This window comes from Chionomys nivalis, chromosome X, assembly GCF_950005125.1.
Source record: "Chionomys nivalis chromosome X, mChiNiv1.1, whole genome shotgun sequence".
NCBI lineage: Eukaryota > Metazoa > Chordata > Mammalia > Rodentia > Cricetidae > Chionomys > Chionomys nivalis.
In genome coordinates, this window is record NC_080112.1 from 105692346 (window position 1) to 105717151 (window position 24806).

Sequence of the window (24806 nt, forward strand, 5' to 3'; positions counted from 1 at the left end):
TAAAGGGATGTTGAATTTTGTCAAATGCTTTTTCAGCATCTAATGAAACTATCATATGGTTTTTTTCTTTCAGTTTATTTATATGATGGATTACATTGATAGATTTTCGTATGTTGAACCAGCCCTGCATCTCTGGGATAAAGCCTACTTGATCATAATGGATAATTTTTCTAATGTGTTCTTGGATACGGTTTGCCAGTATTTTATTGAGTATTTTTGCGTCGATGTTCATGAGTGAGATTGGCCTGTAATTCTCTTTCTTGTTTGAGTCTCTGTGTGGTTTTGGTATCAGAGTAACTGCAGCTTCATAAAAGGAATTTGGCAATGACTTCTCTGTTTCTATATTGTGAAATACATCAAGGAGTATAGGTATTAGGTCTTCTTGGAAGTTCTGGTAGAATTCTGCATTGAAGCCGTCTGGACCTGGGCTTTTTTTGGTGGGGAGGTTTTTTATAACAACTTCTAATTCTTCGCGACTAACAGGTCTATTTAGATTGTTCACCTGGTCCTGGTTTAACTTTGGTATATGGTGCTTATCTAAAAAAATGTCCATTTCTTTTACATTTTCCAATTTTGTGGCATACAGGTTTTTGTAGTAAGATCTAATGATTCTCTGAATTTCCTCTGTGTCTGTGGTTATGTCTCCCTTTTCGTTTCTGATTTTGTTAATTTGCGTATTCTCTCTCCGCCGTTTTATTAGTTTGGATAGGGGTTTATCAATCTTATTGATTTTCTCCAAGAACCAGCTTTTTGTTTCATTGATTCTTTGCATTGTTTTCTGTGTTTCTATTTTGTTGATTTCAGCCCTCAATTTGATTATTTCCAGTCTTCTACTTCTCTAAGGTGAGTCTGCTTTGTTTTTTCTAAAGCTTTCAGGTGGGCTATTAAGTCTCCAATGTGTGCTTTCTCCGTTTTCTTTAAGTGGGCACTTAATGCTATGAACTTTCCTCTTAGCACTGCTTTCATATTGTCCCATAGGTTTGAGTATATTGAGTCTTCATTTTCATTGAATTCAAGAAAGACTTTAATTTCTTTCTTTATTTCTTCCTTGATCCAGGTGTGGTTAAGTAGTTGACTGTCCAGTTTCCATGAGTTCATAGGCTTTCTGGGGATAGCATTGTTGTTGAATTCTAACTTTAATCCATGGTGATCTGATAAGACACAGGTGGTTACCGATATTTTTTGTAGCTGTGTAAGTTTGCTTTGTTACCGAGTATGTGGTCTATTTTCGAGAAGGTTCCATGAGCTGCAGAGAAGAAGGTATATTTTTTCTTATTTGAGTGGAATGTTCTATAGATGTCTGTTAAGTCCATTTGATTCATTACCTCCCTTAATCCTCTTATTTCTCTGTTAGGTTTCTCTCTGAGTGACCTGTCCATTGGTGAGAGAGGAGTGTTGAAATCTCCTACTATTAGTGTGTGTGGTTTGATGACTGCCTTGAGTTTTAGTAACGTTTCTTTTACATAAGTGGGTGCTTTTATATTAGGGGCATATATATTCAGGATTGAGACTTCATCCTGGTGAATTGTTCCTGTTATGAGTAAAAAATGTCCCTCTCCATCTCTTTTGATTGATTTTAGTTTGAAGTCAACTTTCTTAGAAATTAGTATGGCCACACCTGCTTGTTTCTTAGGTCCGTTTGCTTGATAAACCTTTTCCCAGCCCTTTACTCTGAGTAGATGTCTGTCTTTGTGGTTGAGGTGTGTTTCTTGTAAGCAGCAGAATGTTGGATCCTGTTTTCGTATCCAATCTCTTAGCCTGTGCCTCTTTATAGGTGAGTTGAGTCCATTGATATTAAGTGATATTAATGACCAGTGGTTGTTAACTCTGGTCATTTTTCCTTTCTTTCTTTCTTTCTTTCTTTCTTTCTTTCTTTCTTTCTTTCTTTCTTTCTTTCTTTCTTTCGGTAGTAGAGTTTGTGTGTTTCCCTTCTTCAAGTTGTGCTGGTGAAGGGTCATTATATGTCTGAGTTATTGTGGGCATTGTTGGACTCCTTGGTTTGTGATTTTCCTTCTATTACTTTCTGTAAGGCTGGATTTGTGGCTACATATTGTTTAAATTTGTTTTTATCCTGGAAAATTTTGTTTTCTCCATTTATAGTGAACGAAAGCTTGGCTGGGTATAGTAGTCTGGGCTTGCATCCATGGTCTCTTAGTTTCTGCAGTACATCTATCCAGGATCTTCTGGCTTTCATGGTTTCCATAGAGAAATCAGGTGTAAGTCTGATAGGTTTACCTTTATAGGTAACTTGACCTTTTTCCTTTGCAGCTCTTAATATTCTTTCTTTATTCTGTATGCTGTGTGTTTTGATTATTATATGACGAGGAGATGTTTTTTTTTTTTTGATCCAGTCGATTCGGTGTTCTGTATGCTTCTTGGACCTTCAAAGGAATATCTTTTTTAAGGTTGGGAAAGTTTTCTTCTATAATTTTATTAAATATATTTTTCTGGACCATTGAGCTGTACTTCTTCTCCTTCTTCTATCCCTATTATTCCTAGTTTTGGTCTTTTTATTGTGTCCTAGATTTCCTGAATGTTTTGTGATGAGAATTTGTTGGTTATGCTGTTTTCTTTGATCAGAGTGTTTATTTTCTCTATGGTATCTTCAGTGTCTGAGATTCTTTCTTCTATCTCTTGTAATCTGTTGGTGGTACTTGTCTCTGTAGTTCCTGTTTGTTTATCCAAATTTTCCATCTCTATCCTTCCCTCAGTTTGTGTTTTCTTTATTACTTCCACTTCATTCTTCAATCTTGAACCGTTTCCCTTACCTGTTTGATTACTTTTTCTTGTTTCTCTTGGTTTTCTTGGGTATCTTTGAGAGATTTATTCATTTCCTCTACCTTTTTGTTTGTAATCTCTAATTGATTATGGCAGTCTTTCACCTCCTGTTTAAGGTCCTCTATTATTTTCATATAATTCACTTTTGAGTCGAATTCTTCTAATTCTTCTGGATTAGGGTGTACACTTCTTATTTCGGGATTCCTGGATTCTGGTGATGTCACGTTGCCTTTCAAGTTGTTGGGGGAATTCTTGTGTTGGCGCCTGCCCATCTCTTCCTTCAAATGAAGCCAGGAGAGGCCTGGTGTCTTGGACCAGTCTTTGCTGTGACTAACTCTCTGGGTGTATCTCCTCAGTGTAGGGGCAGGAACCGTTCCCTTCCAGATGAACTCCTCAACACCAACACAGGGACGCCTGGTATTCCAATGCCCGGCGGAAAGAAGGGCGAATGCAAGGGGTAGGGCGGGGTCTAGTAGAACACAGGCGACACTGCAGTACAAGCTGGAGGTGCCTGCGCTCCCTTTCGGGGGTTGCTGAGGTCTGCCCGCTAGGCAGGCACTCACTGCTCTGGTTGGGTAGCCTTAGTGTAGGGGGGTTTGTGCTCTCTACCGGGACAGTCCGCCCCAGGATAGCACACACTCACCCGTCCAGATGGAACTTCTCAGCACCTACACAGGGACTCCTGGTAGCCCCAATGAGCCAGGGACCAAGGGAGGTAGGGGGCAGGCAGAACTGGTCCAGGAGAGCACAGCAGACACTGCAGCCCCAGCAGCAGAGGCCCACGTTCCCTGGCAGGGACCTTGAGGCCTGCCCTCTAGACCGGCACTCACTGCTCTGGGTTGGTAGCCTTAGTGAAAGGGCAGGAAGCTGCTCCAGAGCAAAGGACCCTGCAGGCAAGGCAGGCTTGGGGGTGGGGGTGGGGCACGTGTGTAGGAAAGAAAGCCCTGCAGCAGGAGCTGGGGGAGAGGCATTTGTGCTCTCTACCAGGACAGTCAGCCCCAGGATAGCACACACTCACCCGTCCAGATGGAACTTCTCAGCACCTACACAGGGACTCCTGGTAGCCCCAATGAGCCAGGGACCAAGGGAGGTAGGGGGCAGGCAGAGCTGGTCCAGGAGAGCACTGCAGACACTGCAGCCCCAGCAGCAGGGGCCCGCGTTCCCTGGCGGGGACCTTGAGGCCTGCCCTCTAGTCCGGCACTCACTGCTCTGGGTTGGTAGCCTTAGTCTATAATTTTAAATTCTATATTACATTTTAAATGAGCTCTATAAACATAATTCCTTAAACATGAGTAGAAATATACATATAACAAAATTGATCTTAAATTTGTATCAATAAACCAAAGTCCATACCAATGTAAAGTATTCATTTCTATTTATCATATTTCCCTTATTTTTTCTTTAAAAATGTGACCATTAGCCATTTATACCCAACCCCCTTCAAATGAAAACCAATATTTATAAGCAATCATTTTTGAACTTTGGACACAGTTTTGAACTGTTTCCTCCTATTTTTTAATGAAGTACTTTTGGGTTTCATGAATAACTTTCAGAAGTTTCTGTTCCATTAATCAAAATTTACAGGGAAGGGATCCACAAGGTTTCATTTTCAGTGGAAACAAAAACAGAACCTCATTTTCAAAGTAATATATCCTTAGACCTTAGACTCAAGTTTTGAAGTCAAGATATCTTCAAAATATATATGTTGGTTTAGCTTAGCAGCCCGTACAATGAAATATCTCTCTGTACTTCATACATTCACAGTCAAAAAAATTCAAAGAAAACACAACAATATACATAATCCAGACTCTCTGTGTTTTCCATTTTCATGTGGCTTATTATTTTACTATACTACTTTTTAATTTATTATTTTTGCTCCTTTAATCTATGACTTTCTGTACTTTTTTTTTCTCTCTCAAAAGCCCATACTCTTTTATCCAATACTGTGACTCATTTGGAGATCTTTTTCATATGAATCTGCCTTTATTGCATATCCATAATTATTTTCTGACCAGAAATAACTTTTATTTTTTAAATGCTAAGCAGGCATGGCTAGGGCCAACTCCACAGCCCTGTATTTTGGCTTCATCCTACGCAACATGAAGGAGGTATGTTCACTGCATCTGTGAGCCATGCTCACTGACCCAGCTTTCGGAACACACCTGGTTTATGTTGCCACTAAGCAATTTGTACTACAATGCACACAGACCCCATTTATGTGTAGCATCTCCAAAGAGAGCCAGAGTTCATGTCGCCAGTATGAACCAGGATCAGGCTCTTAAGGAGTTGCACAGTTTTTGCTGCTAATTCTGAGTCATGAAGCTTTCTCTTAAAGGAGCCATGCCTCTACTCACTCCCAGCAAACAGAGCCTATCTAAAAACATGCAGCTTCCAAGAAGTTGTGCTTGGCTCCCATTTTTGTGGGTCTAGAAGCCGTCTTTTTTAGGTCTTATATAGATCTATGTCTCAGATGGTGGGCACCATTTTATAAATGGAGACTGCCCTTTTGTTTCCTGATTGCTCAGACCCAAATAATCACACAGAAACTATATTAATTACAACAATGTTTGGCCTATTAGCTCAGGTTTCTCATGAACATTTCTATTAATCTGTGTATCCCAATGAATTTGTGGCCTACTGGTAAGGTTCCGGCATCTTTCTCTTTCGGTAGTTACATGGCATCTCCTTGACTCTGCCTATACTTTTTCTATATATCTGTTTTGATTTCCCACCTTAATTTACTCTACTAGACCATTGGCCAAAACAGCTTTATTTATTATCTAATAAAAGCAATGCATATACAAAAGGACATCCCACATCAATTTTCAGCATCATAGTGACATATGCCTTTAATCTCAGCACTTTACAGGCAGATAGATCTCTGAGTTTGAGGCCAGTTTTGTCTACAAATGGAGTTTCAGGAACCCAGAGCTACACAGAGATACCCTGTCTCAAAAAAAAAAAAAACTTTTTAAAAATAAAATTTGCTTGTTGATATATTTTTGAATCAGTTCCTATTTGTTGTTCTTATCTTTTCATATTTAAATGTTAGGATGAGTAAAAATAAAAAACAAATTCCTAACCAATACTGATAATTTTACTTAGAAAATAAAGTAAAAATATTTGATTAGTTTTATCCTGATAAAAGGAAGCAATGCACTGTAATTATTCCTGGCTACTTTTAAAGTATTTCTTTTAAATAAAGTCTCAGTTCCAAAACCGTCAAATCCTCCTGCCTTACCTTTAAAAGAAAAAAAAAGGCATTATGGATCTTATATTCCAGCTAGGCAAATATTCTAGGGAAAAATACAGGCTCTGTAATGGGTACTTACAACAGAAACACTCATCCTACTTTTTATACCTGGGCTTGTGTATCTGGTGTCAGACAAATGAGAAATAAATAATACTCGGTTTTGGAAAGTGGGAAAAATGGTGTGGGACCAGGTCCTTATGTCTATGTGTTGGTTTTATTGGTTAATGAATAAGGAAACTGCCTTGGCCTGTTGATAGGGCAGAACTTAGGTAGGCGGGAAAAATTGGACTGAATGCTGGGAGAAGAAAAGTAGAGAGAGATTCCATATAGCCCCACTGGAGACAGAAGACTAGTTGGAATCTTGCTGGTAAGCCACAGCTACATGACAATAAACAGATTAATAGAAATGAGTTAAATTCATATGTAAGAGCTAGCTAAAAGAAGCTAGAGTTAATGGGTCAAACAGTGATTTAATTAATACAGTTTCTTTGTGATTATTTAATTATTTTGGGTCTAAGCTAGCCAGGCATCCAGGAACCAAAAGCCCACTCCCTCCAACAGAAGAAATCACATTTTATTGTGGATAAATATTTATTTTAATCTTATTTCTTTATTAATCAACACTAGACTCAGAAGAAGTGATTTTAGGGTTTAATTCAAGAGCATAAACACCAGTAAATAAAAATAAATGTAGAGAATTATTTTGTTTCACACACATGAGAATGGGATTCTAGTCAAAGAAATTCAGCCTTCTAGAATATTTTTCACTTGTGTATGTTCTGTGATATGATGTGATGTATAATATACTCTGGAGCCATATATCAACAAGTTACTATCTACAAATATGAGTTTAGAGAAGACATAGGAACTGTGAACATATGCAAAACACATTTGCTATTTATGTGCGTGAATGTGACATCCCTTTGATGGGAAAGATTCTAATTCTGAGACCATTATTAACAAAAGAATACTATCTTTGACTGAATACTATGTTAGTACAAGAAAGTACATTAATTCTGAGAAGCCAATGATGATAACTGTGTTTGGCAATCATTTGGAAATGATTTTAATAATTTGTTTTCAAATCAATCAGCTTAATAGATTTACTCAATCACGTGTAGTTTTAAATTCATAATTTAAATTGGAACATACAAATGAATTTGTATTATTGTACAATTAATATCTCCATTAACTGAAGAAATAAGACATTGTAAGCAGATAGATTGTGAGGTAAAAGAAAGAGGAAGTCTAAAAGTGAATGAAAATTCAAATTTCCCAGTGAAACATATTGGTTTTAACCTGTGAAAAATGATGGAGGAGTTACTTTCATTTAATAAAGAAACTGCCTTGGCCCATTTATAGGCCAGCCCTTAGGTGGGTGGAGTAAACAGACAGAATGCTGGGAGAAAGAAGCCGAGTCATTGAGTCGCCATGATTCTCCCACTCCAGACAGACGCAGGTTAAGATCTTTCCTGTTAAGCCAGCTCGTGGGGCTACACAGAATATTAGAAATGGGTTAGATCAATATGTAAGAGCTAGCCAATAAGAGGCTGGAACTAATGGGCCTGACAGTGTTCAAAAGAATACAGTTTCCGTGTAATTATTTCGGGGCAAAAGCTAGCCATGCGGGCGGCCGGGTGCCGGAGACGCAGCCCCGCCGCTCTTATTACTACAGAAAAACATATTTTGATAAAAGCACAAATGATTCCCCCAAATTACAAATGTGTTTGAGATGGTCTGAATAAGAATGACCCCCATAAGCACATATATTGAATTTTTTAATAGGATTAGAAATTGTGGTATTTTTGGAGGAAATATAGCACTTGTGGTGGACTTGGAGGTTTGACAATTCCATTTCTCTGTCTCTGTCTGTCTCTATCTCTCTCTTTCTCTCTCTGTCTCTCTGTCTCTGTCTTTGTGTCAGGATGCAGCTCTCAACTACTTCTCTAGCACCATTCTTGCCAGGTCTGTTGTCACACTCCCTGCCATGATAATGCACTTAGCTCTGAAAATATAACCAAGGCCCCAATAAAATGTTTTCTCTTATGAGAGTTGAGTTAGGCATGGTGTCTCATCACCACAGAAGAACAATGACTAAGACAGTGTCATTCTGATAATAATAGTTTTCAGGTATCTTGTGTCTTGTATATGAGTAATCATATATCATCATGCCTTAGTTTGTTGGAATTTGGAGAAATGATGCTTTGAGTCTAAAATATACAGGGAACTAATGATCATTAGGAATTTTTTTTAACTTAAACCTATAGAAATATTCAACACCATCCTTCTTTTTATCCTAAAATATTGGCAGAAAAAAAGCAATCTAAGAATTTGAGACATTTTTCAACTGTTGAGCCAGAAAAGATTATGAATTACTATACTTTATCTCTAGTGCATTGGATCTCAAAGGGAGACTGTGATTTAAGGAGCTAAATGTGAGATTCATGACATGATGTTTAAATATTGTGATAATCAAAATAGAATGAACATACTATCTTTCATTTGGAATTAAATCAGTTTGTATTTTAAATGTTTTTTTTTTAAAAAAAAAAACTTTGTTTTGAGAAGGAAGACAACAATGTCAGATGAATGAAGTTTACTGAAAATTTCCAGGAAGTATGTTATGTTTCGAGATAATACATTATAATTTGGAGATTATTAGAGGTTCTATTCGATTCCTTAATTTTATAAGTTATAAATTCCTTTCTTTCTTAAAGACATCTTATTTGTAATGAGATAACAAAATATTTGTTTAAGGCTATGTTTTTTTATAACAATAGCTATTTAAATTCAGCAGTCTGTAACTCACTCTAAAATATATGAAACTTTCTTACTGTTTTAACTTAAGGAAAAATAATTTTTATTTATGTGAGAGAAACCAGAATTTAAATAATATAAGAGATGCATTCTTTTCATCATATTTCCAGATAATATTAGAGAAAAAAACAGTAGGACTATGCAACTATTTTGTTGATATAGATATTGCCAAATAATTATAATTAAATTTTCAACTAAATTATTTATTTGAGTGAGGACATATCCTTGAAGGATTTATATACTGCACCTAGAAAGCTAGACAACCAGAATTAACCCTGATGATCAGTGTCTTGAATGAAAAAGTCCTTATGGTTCACTTAATCAGAAAATGCAATGATATACTGGTTTTGGTGGTGAATGCTTTTAATCCCAGAAGAGGGGAGGCAAAGGCAGGCATATATCTGAGTTTAGGGACACCCTATCCTACAAGTTCCAGGCCAGTCAGGGCTTCACAGTGAGATCCTGTCTTGAAAGTAAAGCATATCACACAAAATACAATGACTATTAAGATATAAATATTATCCACACATAAAATTATGATATGCATAATGAATTTGTATATACTTGAGTGAACTTTTCTATAGTAATGGAAGCACATATGCTTGACATACCCAAATATGTACAAATAGTCCCATTTCAGACACTTTTTAAATTTAATTTAATTTATTTATTTATTAAAGATTTCTGCCTCCTCCCCGCCACTGCATCCAATTTCCCTCCCCCTCCCCCAATTAAGTCCCCCTCCCTCGTCAGCCCTAAGAGCAATCAGGGTTCCCTGCCATGTGGGAAGTCCAAGGAACACCCACCTCCATCCAGGTCTAGAAAGGTGAGCATCCAAACTGCCTAGGCTCCCACAAAGCCAGTACGTGCAGTAGGATCAAAAACCCATTGCCATTGTTCTTGAGTTCTCAGCAGTCCTCATTGTCCATTATGTACAGCTAGTCCGGTTTTATCCCATGTTTTTCAGACCCAGGCCAGCTGGCCTTGGTGAGTTCACAATGGAACATCCCCATTGTCTCAGTGTGTGGGTGCACCCCTCGTGGTCCTGAGTTCCTTGCTCGTGCATTCTCTCCTTCTGCTCCTCATTTAGACCTTGAGACTTCAGTCCAGTGCTCCAATGTGGGTCTCTGTCTCTGTCTCCTTTCATCGCCTGATGAAGTTTAATATTCAGGAGGATGCCTATATGTTTTTCTATGGCTTCACCTTCTTATTTAGCTTCTCTAGGATCACGGATTATAGGCTCAATGTTCTTTATTTATGGCTAGAAACCCATTATGAGTGAGTACATCCCATGTTCCTATTTTTGGATCTGGCTTGCCTCACTCAGGTTAGTGTCTTCTATTTCCATCCATTTGCATGCAAAATTCAAGAAGTCATTGTTTTTTTACTGCTGAGTAGCACTCTAATATGTATATATTCCATACTTTCTTCATCCATTCTTCCATTGAAGGGCATCTAGGTTGTTTCCAGGTTCTGGCTATTACAAACAATGCTGCTATGAACATAGTTGAGCATATACTTTTGTTGTATGATAGGGCATCTCTTGGGTATATTCCCAAGAGTGGTATTGTTGGGTCCAGGGGTAGGTTGATCCCGAATTTCCTGAGAAACCGCCACACTGCTTTCCAAAGTGATTGCACAAGTTTGCATTCCCACCAGCAATGGATGAGTGTACCCCTTTCTCCACAACCTCTCCAGCAAAGGCTATCATTGGTGTTTTTTATTTTAGGCATTCTGACAGGTGTAAGATGGTATCCTAAAGTTGTCTTGATTTGCATTTCCCTGATCGCTAAGGAAGTTGAGCATGACCTTAAGTGTCTTTTGGCCATTTGAACTTCTTCTGTTGAGAATTCTCTGTTCTGCTCAGTGCCCCATTTTATAATTGGGTTGATTAGCCTTTTACAGTGTAGTTTCTTGAGTTCTTTATATATTTTGGAGAACAGACCTTTGTCAGTTGTGGGGTTGGTGGAGATCTTCTCCCAGCCAGTGGGTTGCCTTTTTGTTTTAGTGACAGTGACCTTTGATTTACAGAAGCTTCTCAGTCTCAGGAGGTCCCATTTATTCAATGATGCCCTTAATGTCTGTGCTGCTGGGGTTATACGTAGGAAGTGGTCTCCTATGCCCATGTGTTGTAGAGTACTTCCCACTTTCTCTTCTATCAGGTTCAGTGTGTTAGGACTGATATTGAGGTCTTTAATCCATTTGGACTTGAGTTTTGTGCATGGTGATAGATATGGATCTATATTCATTCTTCTACAGATTGACATCCAGTTTTGCAAGCACAATTTGTTGAAGATGCTCTCTTTTTTCCATTGTATACTTTTAGCTCCTTTATCGAAAATCAGGTGTTCATAGGTTTGTGGGTTAAAGTCTGGGTCTTCTATTTGATTCCATTGGTCAACTTCTCTGTAGCAATAAGACAACATAAGGGGATCAAGGGGTTTGTATTGGAAGAAAGAAGTTAAGCTTTCGTTATTTGCAGATGATATGATAGTATACATAAGCGACCCCAAAAACTCTACCAAAGAATTCCTACAGCTGATAAACACCTTTAGTAATGTGGCAGGATACAAGATCAACTCCAAAAATCAGTTGCCTTCCTATACACTAAGGATAAGGAAGCAGAGAGGGAAATCAGAGAAGCATCACCTTTCACGATAGCCACAAATAGCATAAAATATCTTGGGGTAACTCTGACCAAGGAAGTGAAAGATCTATTTGACAAGAACTTTAATTGTTTGAAGAAAGAATTTGAAGAGGATACCAGAAAATGGAAGGATCTCCCTTGCTCTTGGATTGGTAGGATCAACATAGTAAAAATGGCAATTCTACCAAAAGCAATCTATAGTTTCAATGCAATTCTCATCAAAATCCCATCAAAATTCTTCACAGATCTGGAGAAGACAATAATCAACTTTATAGGGAAAAACAAAAAACCCAAGATAGCCAAAACAATCTTATACAATAAAGGATCGTCTGGAAGCATTACCATCCCTGACTTCAAGCTCTATTACAGAGCTACAGTATTGAAAACAGCTTGGTATTGGCATAAAAACAGAGAAGTCAACCAATGGAATCGAATAGAAGACCCAGACATTTTGGACATTTTTAAAGTGACTAGAAAGAGCTATAATATATCAAATAATATATTTTAGTTTTAATTTAATAGAAACACTTTCTGACAAGTTGTAGTATATCTATATGTATGCTTCTCAAATCTCCATTTTTCTGCCTAGGTCACTCCATAAAATTTCTGTTTTGTATATTTCCTTATCTAAGCGCCTTTCTTTGCTAGTTCTGCATGTGGTAGAAATATAAGCCTTTATATTCAATTTGAAACCACTTATTGATGTCTTGATCTCTTCAGCACTTTTGATATTTGACTTTACTACCTCATCTTTATTCATCACAGAAAGCTCTTCAGCTGGTTTTCAGTGTTATTTTTCTCAAAATCATTCTGTTCTCAGTACTGCTTGAGTTATATGCTATTAAATACATATCTATTCAGATTATTCCCATAACTAAAATACTTCCAGGAACATTTAGATAAACACATATGTTCATATGAGCACTTCCTTAAAGTCCACTACTGAATTGGAGAGTTCATAGCTTATCATAAGGCATCATTCTATAGAACGGAAGTTGGAAATTATAATAATTTTATTTCCTGTTTTCTTTTTTAAATAAAGCACCCCAAAAAATGAACCTCCAAATTCAACCAAGGGATGTCCTTTTTATGAATCAGTAAGCTGATGAAATGTGGCTATGCTAAGGATGCAGATCCAAGATATCCAAGAAGACAGCCATTCAGCAGAAAATCAGTTTGTACCTTCCTCTCAACTCTTTATTTAGTCAGATACAGTTCTACCCAAGACATGAGCTTCTCTATCAACACATCAGGGAATGAGAAAGTAAAGTCTGATGGGCATTTTTCTTCAAATATTATAGCTGTCATGCCTATAGCCCTCATCCTGAGATCGTGGCAGGTTAAGATGCTTAATTTATATTTTCTTAGAACTCTTCATGTGCTGTTCCCATACCAATGATAATTCAGGCAGAAGCACAGGCTATTTTAAAGAATGAACTGCTTGATTGCTCTCTTTATAAAACATCCAATCTCTCAAGCAGGAAGCAATGTTCATCTGAAGTTTATACTGTTTTTGAAAAGGATTATTGCTTTCTGAAATCTCTTTGCCAAGAACAATTATGATGGGTGTATATTGTAATCAACAATGTTTTAGCATTTAAACTTCAGTTGTAGAAACCAAAACGTCAAGATAACCCCCAAAGAAAAACATGATGTGGACAAAAATAAAGTGTTTTAAAAAATAAATTATGTTATGCTGTTTCTGTTTTTTGTTCATACAACTATGAATATAAGTCATGAGAAGTTTACTGAGTAGGGAAGTAATCAAAATAACATATAATGATGAGTTTGTCTTTCCTTTCTTTTCTTTGCATTTAATTTTCACATATATCCATGTTTGCACAATGGCTTTGAATGTGTCTCCTGCAGGCGGTTTCTTATGTGTATTTAATATAGTAAAAGCAGTAGGAGGAACATCAATGATCAAAAGACTCTACATCAGGCAATGTTGACAGTCAGAATACAGTTCATGAGTGGAATGCAGGGTTCTGATATCAAAGGAATACAGATATGTGTTTTTATACTGAAAATCAGTATGTAAGGGACCATATTATTCCACATCTGACCCTGGTACCCTCTTTTATTTTTTTTTTTCTCTTCTCTCTGATGCTGGTATTTTTTCTTTTCCCAACTAGACATCCTTTTACTTTCATGATTTTTAGGGTGGGGGTGACACAATTTCATTTAAATCGGGTTACATGCATGGGCATTGGTGATATTTGATTTACAGGAGCATGAACAACTTACCAGTTATTACTGCAGGAAAGAAAAGATCTCTCCAATTCTCAGCAACCATTAACTATTTATTGCTCTGCTAGGAGGGATGGGGGGTCTTATGAGGTCATCCTGCATCCTTGACAGATTCTTGTCAGACCTATTTTTGTAAGTTTTATAAAGTTAATCACAGCTGGTGTGAGTTCACAACTACATAGCACCATCTTCTTAGTCTTTCCTTTGTACATCTATAGTTATAGTATGTCCTGTATGGGTGTTTTTCTTGTTTTACTGATATAATTTTGCTATATTATCTGAAGCTGCACTTAAACTAGCTGTCTAGCATAGAGTACCTTCAATTTTTCAGCTCTCTTGTGTCAGCCTTCAATATGCTGGAATTACAGCATTGTCCCAACACATGAATCTGGCTATAGAATGTTTTTTTTTTGAATTGATTTATTTAAGGAGTTTTCATTGTAGTTTTAATAATGCTAAATTATTGTCTTTTAGGACTATTAATAGGGAACTAGCTGAGAAAACTTTACCCAAGTACACATGCTAAGCTAGGAACCTGGGGATTGGGGAATGAAATGATCTAAGATGATATGGGGAACAAACAGCTCTTCTCTCATTATACTTTTCTCTCAACAAAAGGACTATATATGCTGTTTTACTCTTTAAAAATTATGTATATATAATACATGATAAGTAATATATTGTGTATATATTTATATACACATACACACACATCACATATAATCTTTACTTGGTAATTTTCACAAAGGCAAATCTATTAACACATATAATGTTCCAGGCATTGCTAATAATGTTTTATATCTGGCAGGCAATTTCAGTCATCCAACCCTGTTTGCTAGGTGCTAATATTATTCTCATTTACAGAGATAGATTTGAGGTTCTATTCTAGATGGTAGGGTTGCAGAGGCTTCAATAAAGGATTTTGGATCTTACTTTATGACGGAACAAAAGTTTAGCTGAATCTATGACTTGGTGCAGTTTGCACTGTGCTTAGTTCAGTCCTCCTTGACTTCATCATTTCTTTCTTTTCCTAAATGTTCTTCCCTCCATCATCCCTATTTCTTGACCCACGGACCCTGCCCCCTATTTTCCCAGGCTTTACTGCTTTCCTGATTTATTGATCTAATGGTAAAACACATGATAAAATACAATCCTTTAAATATACATTATGTTATCCTTCTGATAAGCATAATACATCATGTAAATAAAGTATTAACCCAGAAATATTTGCATTGTCAAAGAAGATATCTAGAAAGGAGATTAGAAAATTTTATTGAGTAAGTCATATTTCTCAGAGCTTCTCTAATTGCAAAATCTACATAATTACATACTTCCTTCACAACTTTTGTGCACAGTAAGCTTATGACACTATCAGATTTTACTTATGAGCTGCAAAGGTCATAAAATTTGAATAGTTCTCATATCACTTAACAAGTGTCTACTTCCTCAACTCCCTCTGAATTTATCACTGCTCTGTGAATTTCTGTAGGAAGAACAATATTTTACAATTTGTGGTGTTATGGGTATCAATTCCTGGCTCACTGAATTCCCAGGCTTAACAGATATAAATAAATGACTCTAATATAAACTTAAATTTCATGTTTAGAATAACGTATAGTATAAATACAACCTCTTCAAACATTGAAAGCATGACATGAACAAAAATCATTTATGCTTTAAAATTCAACTATAATGCCTTAGATTTTATCAAGTAATAACACACAGGGTAGATTTTCATTATTTCCAGACTAGATAAATTCTAGTGATATGTATATTATAATAGTCTAAGTATATGATGAAAAGTAATGTGAACTGTTGGTTACTGAGAAAACGGTCAATCCATGAGCCTTATAATCTGTGAGGAGAAGGATGAACGATGGTACTTGAAATTCTAGTTGGATTATTTTATTGTTGGTTTGTATAGAATTATACATCAAAAAGCAAAAGTCATTGCAAAAGACTAAGGACAAAAACTTAGGTTTTATTGTGGGGATGTAAACTGCTTGTATAAATTCATCACATTACAGAGTGAGGTGAATTTATATAGTCAAATTATGTGTAGAGAGTTAAAAAATTAAATAACAAATTGTAGGGCACTGTGCTATTGACTGTCTAACAATCAGATAACTCACTAAAATAAAATTCTTTTCAAATCATAAAATCATGCTTCTAAATGAGTTAAAATATTCTCTGAATTTAACAAATTAGTTAAATTGTTTTACCTAATATGATCATTGAATATGACCAAAATGAAGACTGAAAAATGACACACACACACATCCTGTCTGTGTTCTAGAAAGGGAGAAAAATTCAGACCACTTAGTTTGATTTTCTGATGTCACAAAATACTTCAAATATTAAAAAAATCCATTCTCATTGGATTATGGGTTTGCCCCCCCCCCAGATGATTCCTCAAGAGTGGACGACAACAGATGGTTAAATGAGGAAATACAAATTAGAGTATAAAATGGGTTGCAATGTGAATCTTATATTTATTTAAACTTTGATTTATTTAATTTTCATTATATTTAAAAGTGAATATATCATTGTTCATATTGTAAGGTGAATATTTAATCAGATAGATCTTGCAAAATGTTTATAGTGAGAGTTTGAATGCATTGTAGGAAGAGCACTTTAAATATAAAGGTAGTGTTGTAAGGCACAAGCAGTAGGAAAAGAGTGGGGTTACCATGGGAACTTTAATCCTGAACTTTATGACTTGACTTGTGTGATTACTAATTTAATGATGTAGGACGATTATGTGACTTTCTTCCTTATTTTGAGAATGGTTTATTTGTGAATATTCAGACAAGTATCCAGCTTAGTTGTGACCTGAGTCTTCCCAAACAGAAAATTCTTTAGGATGGTAGATGTGAAGAAAAACAATATAGAGGGCAGTCTTTTCAAAAGTACATGTTTGCTGGGCGGTGGTGGCGCACGCCTTTAATCCCAGCACTCGGGAGGCAGAGGCAGGTGGATCTCTGGGAGTTCGAGGCCAGCCTGGTCTACAAGAGCTAGTTCCGGGACAGGCACCAAAGCTACAGAGAAACCCTGTCTCAAAAAACAAAAAAACAAAACAAAACAAAAAAAAGTACATGTTTTCAACACAATATGATTTTTTTTTTTTTTTTTTTGGTTTTTCGAGACAGGGTTTCTCTGTGGTTGTGGAGCCTGTCCTGGAACTAGCTCTTGTAGACCAGGCTGGTCTCGAACTCACAGAGATCCGCCTGCCTCTGCCTCCCGAGTGCTGGGATTAAACACAATATGATTTTAAATGTAGAGAAAGAGAACAGTTTTTCACTTTGATTTCATTTACAGCTAAAGATTTCCAAAGTGCCTCAAATGAATTCTTAAGTTTTGTGTTTTCACAGACTCTGCTAGGGCAATCATGACAGTGAATGAATTCAATGAGATAACATGTAGCTGGAAGCAGAAGGCAAGAGAAGAAAGGGGAACACGTTTTGCATAGATTTACTGAGGTACAAATTAAATACTTAATTGTCATTGTAACTGTCTCTGAAATAATAGCAACAAACTGCCACTGTGTTACTTCTCTGTGTTATTTTTTTAAGACCTGGAGTCAAATATGAACACGAGATTATTTACATACAAAATGGTGTGTAGTAACGCCAATCTGTTGTAGGAGGCTGCTTGTTCATTCCCAGCTGCCCAGACTGGAAATAATCACTCAGAAACTATATATTTAAATCAGTGCTTGACCTATTAGCTTATGCATATTTCTTGCTCACTCTTATCTCTTAATTTAACTTTTTTTCCATTATTTTATATTTTACCATGAAGCTCATGACCTACTGGCAAGTTTCCTGCTGACAGCTTGCATCTTTCTCCTCTGGGGACTCCATGGCGTCTCCTGATTTCACCTTCTTTCTCCCAGCATTCAGTTTAGTTTTCCCCACCTAGCTCTACTATGTTCTATCACAGAGTAATGCAAATTCTTTATTCATTAACCAATAAAAGCAATACATATACAGAAATATTTCCTACATCAAAGGTATATGACACTGACCATATATTAACTCCATACTTGTTTCCATATGCCATGCATTTTTACAGAAAGAGAAGTGATCAGGCAATTATTGGGGTGTTTGTACTATAGTTTTGAACATATAGATGTCTAGATCAATGGTTAAGAGCACATCTTGCAGAGGCTTTAGGTTCTTGCCTAGATTTCTTGCTTTGGCTTCCCTAGATGATGGACTACAAGTTGTAAAATGAAACAAACCCTTCCTCCCTAATTGCTTTTCATTATGGTAGCCTCTAGTAGAAGCTGCAGGCTGCGTTCCTGCTGCCCCAGCTCCTGGCTGCCTGGCTAGCTTATGCTCCAAAGTAACAACACACAAATTGTATTCTTTTAAACACTGTTTGGCCCATTAGCTCTAGCCTCTTACTGGCTAATTCTCACATCTTGATTAACCCATTTCTAATAATGTGTAGCACCACGAGGTGGTGGCTTACCAGAAGATCTTAACCTGCATCCATCTTGAAGAGGAGAGGCATGGCGTCTGCCTGACTTGGCTTCTTTCTCCCAGCATTCTTTTCTGTTTACTGTCCTATTAAAGGGCCAAGGTAGTTTCTTTATTTAACCAGTGAAATCAACAGAAAACAGAAGACTCCCACATCAGTAACGATTGCTACAATAAAAACCAAGTAAGACATGTGAATATGTGTACAGGTGCCCTGGGAAGCCACAGGCATCAGATCTGCCTGGAGCTGTTTATGGGCAGTTGTGAGCCACACAGTGTGGATACAAAAAATCAAACCCAGGTCCTCTGAAAAAGTAGAAAGTACTCTTAATCACCAAAGCATCTCTTCAGCCCTACATAAAAAAAAAATCTTTTTAAAAAATCAGTAACATGCTTATTTTTCTTGGTTATTGTAAAAGGCATGAAGTTTTGAGGCTATGGACAATCTGATAGTAGATATTTCTTTGTTTTGAATTGCTAAGGTATAAAGAAATAGATCTAGGTAGATCATTAATAAATTGAGTCTATATTATTAGCATTTATATAATATGTGCACTATTACCTTCTGGTTTCATTCCCTTTTCATATTAAACTGTGACACTACTAAAATCAACCACCATAAGCAACGGAGACCTGTTCTCTGTGTTCTGTACAGAAGAAAAATTAGAAATTATTGCTATGGATATTTCAAGGACAGCCTGGACTACATACTGAAATCTTATTTTTAAAAAAGTTGGAGGAGAGAAAGAAAATATATATACATACATACACGCACACATATAAATATAAATATATATATATATATATATATATATATATATATATAAATGGAGGGAAAAATTGCAAAAAGAATTACAGAGTGCTAGAATTAGGACAATGATTCCAAAAATGAAAGAAATAAAATCTAGACTCTCAGTAAAGTGAATCATTATTGTCACTTATAAAGTAAGCATCACCCAAAAAGAGGAACATGGGATGTACTCACTCATAATGGGTTTCTAGCCATAAATAAAGGGCATTGAGCCTATAATTCGTGATTCTAGAGAAGTTAAATAAGAAGGTGAACCCAAAGAAAAACATATAGTCATCCTCCTGGATATTAACCTTCATCAGGCAATGAAAGGAGACAGAGACAGAGACCCACATTGGAGCACCAGACTGAAATCCCAAGGTCCAAATCAGGAGCAGAAGGAGAGAGAACACGAGCAAGGAACTCAGGACCGCGAGGGGTGCACCCACATACTGAGACAATGGGGATGATCTTTTGGGAACTCATCAAGGCCAGCTTGACTGGGTCTAAAATAGCATGGGATAAAACCGGACTCGCTGAACATAGTGGACAATGAGGACTGCTGAGAAGTCAAGAACAATGGCACTGGGTTTTGATCCTACTGCACGTATTGGCTTTGTGGGAGCCTAGGCAGTTTGGATGCTCACCTTACTAGACCTGGAAGGAGGTGGGAGGTCCTTGGACTTCCCAAAGGGCAGGGAACCCTGACTGCTCTTCGGACTGATGAGGGAGGGGAACTTGATTGGGGGAGGAGGAGGGAAATGGGAGGCGGTGGCGGGGAGGAGGCAGAAATCTTTAATAAATAAACAAAAATAAATAAATAAAAATAAAGTAAGCATGAGAAAATAATCTTCCTGGATTTGGTCAAGTTAGTTACTATAAAGTTATTTTTGAATAGAAAGATAAGCACAAAGAAGATAAATTTTAATTTTCACTGAATATATCTATATATGAATCCAATAAGCTAGGAAAAATATAAAAAATCGTAACACACAATAAAATAAAAACAAATTGATTATAATATATTGTTCTGGAACAGACAGTACTGTTAATGAAATTGGTGAAACCATTTGCATGGAAAATTGAGAGATTAGATTTCAGAATTTGTTACATATTTTAAAAATGCTATAAATATTATAGCCAGGGTTTGCTGCTTTTTATCACCATTTTTTCTCATGAAATATCTTGCCTTCTGGTGAAAATGTGACTTAATAAGATAGCAAGGAATATAGTACTCATTACTGAAACACAAAAGATTGGGCTCTGTGTCATCATCTTACTTTAAAAACAGAGAAACCAGAGGCCCTCTAGGTGAAAGAAAGAAAGGAAAAAAGAATTTTCAGGATAAAAATTTATTTGGAAATAAATGTAGTATCAAAACTGATCAAAGGTGAAGAATCAGTTAAATATGTGTTTTCATAAAAATTATAGGAACAGACAAATGTAGAGAAGAACACAATGAAACATCTATAGATCCAGCACATAAGAGAAACTATATTAACAATGTACATTGATATCCAGATGACTCATGTTGTATCTCTGTGATTTCCCAAATATTTTGATTTGCGCAGGTCTTATAGCTTATAAATTCTAAATGCATGATTTGTGTCTGTGCACACAAGATAATTTTTATAGCTTATTCATAATTAGAAAAAAACTCAGCTTTACCCCCTTTGGCTCTATAGTCTATACTTTCCATGGGAGCTCTATTGCATGGTTTACATGCAACAATGACAATAACAATGATAAGCTGTTCAGAACATATGTAGATTTCTCCTCAGGTTAAGATCATATATTAAAAATTATATTATGCATTCCTGAGTTAAGAAGACTTTTTGCTTTTATACGTAGAACTGTAGAGAACATAAATGTCAAAATAACATACACATGATGGTTTATTAAAAAGTAAATTTGCAGGCAGGAGATTTGGTCCTACCCCTCACCTGGGCAAAGTAGAAGAGCTGGCCCTGACAGCATGGGTATAGGAAAGTGAGCAAGCTTATCAACTTGTCTACCACCTAGGTCCAGATCCAGGGCTTTGAGTTGCCCCAGTCCATCATCTATACTATCTAAGAAATGCTGGAGCAAATGAAAAGGCAGAGGACAGTCCTGAAGAACCAGAGTTGCAGGATCTCCACAATACAGGGCAATAACAAGCTGTCCCAGACCAATGACTTATTACTAAGAACATTTGCAAGTAAAGTTATTTGGAAAAAAGGTAAACTGGTTGGCACAACATCACATACCACAGCTTCCATGATGAGATTTTGCTTTGTTTTCTTCATTTTTAATTTTATATTTTAGTTTTTATCATTTTTATTTTTTATTTTCTTTGTTTGGGAGGTTGCAAATGCAAAAGGTGGATATGGAAGGATGGAGAGATGAGTAGGATTGAGGTGCATAATATGAAATTCACAAAGAATCAAAAAATTTAAAAATAAAGATAATAAAAAGTAAAACTGAATTTTAGTGAATATTTTTAAAAGATTTTAGAATAAACAAACCTCAAAAAGATTTTAGAAACATAATTCAAAGCGATCTCATTTACACACACCTATTTCTATTGACTATTTCTTCTTTATAATTCTTCTGGGATGTTATGCTGAGAATAGAAATCCATACCATTTCATCATGAGGGATATTTAAATGTATTTTTAAAAGTCAAGATCAATTTGTTTTATGAGTATATGTTGGTATCTGCATGTATATATGTGAATCACCCATTTTCCTAATGCCGAGAAATGTTAGAAGATGGCAATGGATCTCCTGAAATAGGAAGTACAAACAGCTACCATGTGGCTGCTGGGTCTGAATGCAAGTCCCCTATAAGAGCATCAGGTGCTCTTAATTGTTGAACCATCTCTCTCTCCTGCCTCAAAGAAATGTGTTCATTTCAAATAAAGAGTAGTAACAATAGAATCAGATTTTCTACCTCTACCTTTTGTCATCATTGTTTGATAGGCTTAGAACATTTTTCTAGACTTGCAGCATAATCCCCTTCTCTACTATTGCACTTTCGGAGTTGTAGGGTTTTAGGATGTTTTCAGCCTGGTGTGCCTTCTTTTCCTTTTATAAGTACTGTGTCTTTCATGAAAAATTTTTAATCAGTAAATACTTACTGATACCTACTTTGTGCCAAGGCATTTTTCCATTTCTAATATTTATTTTATTTAAAACATTACTTATTGAAGTATGTTTTACATACAAAATACGTATTTAACAAAAAACTGGAAGTGTTTTTATTTAAATATATACATGAATTATCACCACTAAAGTTTTGTTCCACCTCCATTTCTATTATTATTGCTTATTATATTATTTGACTATGTCAACAATGCATTAGTCTGCATCAGTATATTTGTGTGCATTTAATATTGAAATACTGAACAGAGCCAATCAGCAGGAGAGAGACCTGCCTGCAGACTGGACTACCAATACTGCCACACACTGGATTTTGTTCTCCCAAGATCAACTCCATCCCCCAATCCTATCTACCACATCATCCTCCTCATGATTAGCTTTTTCCATAGGCATAGGTACAGCCCACACCAGTTGAAAACACTAGTGCATGACTGGCCTCCCAGCTGAGCTGCCCCAAACACCAGACCCTAATCCCCAGGACATGTCCTGTGACCCTCCCCCTCTCATCTGAGCACTGGCAAGGTAGCTGGGCCTGGCCCCTAACTCTAGTGGAACTCTAATGCTTTTGTGAAGTCTTCACCAGCTGACCAGTAGGTAAAAGGCCTGTCTGCAGCCTGGACCACTACTGCAGCCACCCAGTGGATTCTGTTCCCCCAAAAGCCCTCTGCCAACCAACTCTACCTACCTCATTATCCTCAATGTCATCAGCCCTTCCCTGTAACTCCAGAGGACTCCATAAGCACAGGTACAGTCCATATCAGTTGGAAGGACGTTAGGATACAATGTAGGCACCCAAAGTCATACAAACCTGTCCTGAGATACCCTCTGGACCTGAAGACCTTCCAGTCACAAGAATCTTTGTCCATTCAGGCTAGAAGAAAATAAAGGACCGATAATAAAGGAACAAAACATCCATCTAATAAAGACAAACACAAGAATCAATACCCAGGCCCATAATCAACCCAAATCAGAATGTGTAAATGCCTTTGTAAGAATGCATTAAGTGACAAAAAGGGCAATATGGTACCACAAGAACCCAGTGACCCTACAAGAGCAAGACAATGAACATTTCAGTGCAGCTGAAGCACAAAATGACCTTAAAATATCTTTCTAAAGATGATAGAGGACCTTGAAAAGAAAATGAAAAATTCTTTTCAAGAAATTGAAGAAAAACAAGTGAAAAATGGAAAAAATCAACAAATCCCTTAAAGAAAACCAAGAAAGTCAAGAAAAAAATCAAACAAGTGAAGGAAATGGTTCAGGAATTGAAAACTCAAATATCAGCAATAAAGAAAACACAAACCAAGAAAAATCTGGAAATGAAAAATCTGGGTAAGTGAACAGGAACATCAGATGAAAGCATAACCAGCAGAATACAAAAGATGGAAGAAAGAATCTCAGGTATTGAAGATACAATAGAGTAAATAAATTCAGTGGTCAAAGAAAATGTTCAATTCAAAAATATTCCTAACATATAACATCTAGAAAATCTGAGAGAGTATGAAAAATCTGAACCTAAGAATAATAGGAATGGAAGGAGAAGAATTCTAGCTCAAAGTCAGAGAAAATGTATTTAACAAAATCATAGAAAAAAACATTCCCAACCTAAAGAAGGAAATACATATAAAGATACAAGGAGCTTAAAAGTCACTAAATAAGTTGGACCAAAAATGAGAAAGTCCCCTTGCCACATTATAATCAAAACACTAAACATACAAAATAAAGAATATTAAGAAATACAAAGGAGAAAAACCAAGTAATGTATAAAGGCAGACCTGTGAAAATTACACCTGATATCTCAATGGAGACTCTAAAAGTTAGAAGAAACTGGACAAATGTTTTTCAGACCACAAATGTCAGCCCACACTACAATACCCGGCAAAATTTAATCATCATAGATGGTGAAATCAAGATATTTCATGATAAAACCATATTTAAACAATACTTATCCACAAATCAAGCCCTAAAGAAAGTGCTAGAAGGAAAATTCCAAAACAAGGAAGTTAGCTGTTCCATGAAGACAGAGACAATAAATAATCTCACACCAGCAAAACCCAAAGAAGGGAAACACACACATATACTATGACTACCATCATCAAAAACCCAAAATAATAAGAATTAACAAGCTCTAGTCATTAATATTTCTTAATATCAGTGGATTCACCTCACCAGTAAAGACACAGGTTAACAGAATGTGTATGAAAACAGGATCAATCCTTTTGCTGCATACAAGAAACAAACATCAACTTCAAATACAGACATTGCCTCATAGCAAAGGGTTGGAAAGAGATTTTTCAATAAAATGGACCTAAGAAACAAGTGGGTATAGCTATACTAATTCCTAACAAAATAGATTTCAAGCTAAACTTAACAAAGAAAGATGGAGAAGGACATTTCCTATCCATGAAAGGAAAAACCTATCAAGATGAAAGGGCATCCACATTTGTAACTAAATCTTAAATCACATATAAAACCCCACACATCAACAGTGGGAGACTTCAACACCCCACTCTCACCAATGTACAGGTCTGCTGGACAGAAACTAATCAGAGAAATAGAGCATTAACAGATGCTATTATTTAAATGGACTTAACAGACATCTTTAGAACATTTCATACAAACACAAAAGAAAATACATTCTCGGAA